The following is a 3,037-nucleotide window of genomic DNA, read 5'->3' as shown; positions in this document are numbered from 1 at the left end:
AAGATGAAAACAACTAAGATAAGATAAAAAAGAAGAATTCGAAAAATTATGAAAGATTTCGTTCCAATTTAATTGAATCTAGTACAAAAAGAATACAAGGATCTGTAACTATATTTCGTTTCAAATTGCCAGTATTTTCGTTTTTTTAAAGTATTTTTTATGATATTGTTGCCCCAACCTATGGATTTCTGCTTTCACTTTCTTTTTCATAGGAATTGAATTAATAATTCAATTCCATTGAAGCCTGGACCAGATCCCGATCCCGAGTGTCACTCCGAATTTCAATGAGGCCAATTTAATCTTTCGTCTTTATCTTTCCTAAAAAAAAAAAAAAGAAGAGTAGGTTAATTACACATATTTAATATATAATTGGACCTTTCATCTTCTTCACCCCTTCCCGTGTCAATAACTAAAATTAAAAAAAGGGGAATATCAATGCATCTGGAAAAAAACGATTGATCTCTATCAATAGACCCGCCAAAGCCCCGAACCATAAAGTACTTACTACTGGTGCCACGGAAAGATATGTTTTTAGATCTCGCATTTCAAATCCTCCTTTCTTTTTATTATTTAAGTATTTTTTCTCTGTTGATATATATCAACAGAGAAAAATGTGGAAAACAAGACAAAGATTCTTTACAATAACACTATAAACAAATGGAAAAGGGATGTAGCGCAGCTTGGTAGCGCGTTTGTTTTGGGTACAAAATGTCACGGGTTCAAATCCTGTCATCCCTATCCCTAACAATTACTTATTCTATGATATTCCGTATTCTATAATATTCCATATTCTATGAGATGAGCAATAAACCGGGAACCTGTGAAGACGAATTCCAATTGAACATACATACTGAATATCTATATGCAAAATGGATTTGGATCATATAATTTTATGAAAACAAAACGCTCTTAGTTCAGTTCGGCAGAACGCGGGTCTCCAAAACCCGATGTCGTAGGTTCAAATCCTACAGAGCGTGATTCTAGTATTATTCGCCTGATAATTACACTGAAATAATTGAACATTCAAAAGAAAGTCTGAATTTTATCCTTGTCGATTAGGATTAAACTAAATAAATAGGGAATCACAAAAAAAGAGACATTAATGAATCAAAGATCCAACTGATCACCTCGTCGGTATTGTAAATATGCAGTTACAAATAATCCAGCCAAAGTAATAGGAATTAAACCTAACACGATTCCAAATAGAAAAACTTCAATCATTTTTATTTGTTCGAAAAGTAAAAAGAAAGGTAATATAATATCTAGCCTTAAACATAAATCTGTATTGATCATAAATCTCAACGATCGAGAATTGTAAATTGACATAGTAAGGAATTCTAGAATGTCTTATACCAAAATTTACTATTCCTCTCAAAATTACAAATCAAATAAGTCGTATTTTACTAAGACCAATAAATAGAGACGAGGTTATAATTAAAACCGATAGTAAAAAACCGAAATAACTAGTGATAGTGGGCATATAGAAACTAAATGAAATATGTTCGTTCTTTTTATACATATGTTTATAAAGCACTTCCCTAAATTTCCATTTTTGAGAGAAAAAAGAAGATAAAAAATCCTACTTGAAAGATACAATTCAAAATTGGCAATTCCTCAATAAATTCAATTATTAGAGACGAAAAAAAAAAAAAGAAATAGAGTAACATAATTTAGAAATAAATTCCTCATCTGTTACATCTACCCATCCTGTGATTTCAAATCAACATACTTCTTAATCAACTCAGGAATTAAGTAAACTGATCTAATGAAAATATTTAGTATTATTCTATAGATATCCAATAGAATTCTGTTTATATTGGAAAAAGAAAAGAAAAATTATGAATATTCAAACAAAGAATAATAACTCTGTTATTTCATTTTATTTCACTTTGAATTAATGTAGAAGAAAATAGAAAAAAAGATCTTCAACAACCACAAAAAATATATTTATTGATTTGGCAATAATTGAATTATTAAAATAGAAAATCTACTTTATGAATTATCTACTTTATTAATTATTAGAAACCCTTTTCTCATATTCCGATTTTAATGGATCTTTAGTTTCTAATCCAAAACTAATAATTTGAAATGTTAAGAACCTTCCTTTTATACTATTACTCTAAAAATTTAATATAAAAAAAATTTTTATATACCCAAACTTTGCAAAATTTTCTATCGGATTTTTGACTACATAGAGACAATCAATGAAAAAAGAAGAAAAAAATCTAGTACTAAAATTTTACACTGATTGTGAAATTTCATTGCTCTGTTAGAAGAAGGATAGCTATACTGATTCGGTATACTCAAAAGACACCGTTGGTACAAAATGGACGATCTAACAAGGATTCTATTTCAGTAAATTTCGCCTTACTGATCTCGTCTTTTATGGACTCGATCCCCCCCTTTTGACTGTACAAGAATATGTGGAGTTCAAGATGTCTGGAAGCACAGGAGAACGTTCTTTTGCTGATATTATTACCAGTATCCGATACTGGATTATTCATAGCATTACTATACCCTCCCTATTCATTGCAGGTTGGTTATTTGTCAGTACAGGTCTAGCTTACGATGTATTTGGAAGTCCCCGCCCAAACGAGTATTTTACAGAGAACCGACAAGGAATTCCATTAATAACTGGCCGTTTTGATCCTTTGGAACAACTTGATGAATTTAGTAGATCTTTTTAGGAGGCTCCAATGACTATAGATAGGACCTATCCAATTTTTACAGTACGATGGCTAGCTGTTCACGGACTAGCGGTACCCACTGTTTCTTTTTTGGGATCAATATCAGCAATGCAATTCATCCAACGATAAACTTAATTTGAATTATAGAGCTATGACACAATCAAACCCAAATGAACAAAATGTTGAATTGAATCGTACCAGTCTCTACTGGGGGTTATTACTTATTTTTGTACTTGCTGTTTTATTTTCAAATTATTTCTTCAATTAATTAGAATTAATAGAAGAAATAGGAATAGTCAATAATATATATATTAAGAATTCTTTTATCCCATTCGGAAGGATATCATTTC

The 3,037-nt window shown here is 30.4% G+C and overlaps 2 non-coding genes across 2 annotated transcripts; both read left to right on the top strand.

Annotated features, from left to right (window-relative positions):
* Positions 1-664: 664 nt before the first annotated feature.
* Positions 665-738, top strand: TRNAP-UGG (transfer RNA proline (anticodon UGG)). The gene has a single exon. It is a non-coding gene; the product is annotated as a tRNA-Pro (tRNA).
* Positions 739-903: 165 nt separating this feature from the next.
* TRNAW-CCA (transfer RNA tryptophan (anticodon CCA)) lies at positions 904-977 on the top strand. Its single transcript has one exon. It is a non-coding gene; the product is annotated as a tRNA-Trp (tRNA).
* The last annotated feature ends 2,060 nt before the right edge of the window (positions 978-3,037 follow it).

This window comes from Vigna unguiculata, unplaced genomic scaffold (genome assembly GCF_037176805.1).
Source record: "Vigna unguiculata cultivar grain cowpea cultivar isolate G323 ecotype 2 unplaced genomic scaffold, ASM3717680v1 ptg000084l, whole genome shotgun sequence".
NCBI classification, from domain to species: Eukaryota; Viridiplantae; Streptophyta; class Magnoliopsida; order Fabales; family Fabaceae; genus Vigna; species Vigna unguiculata.
This window is presented reverse-complemented; position numbering and strand designations above follow the sequence as displayed.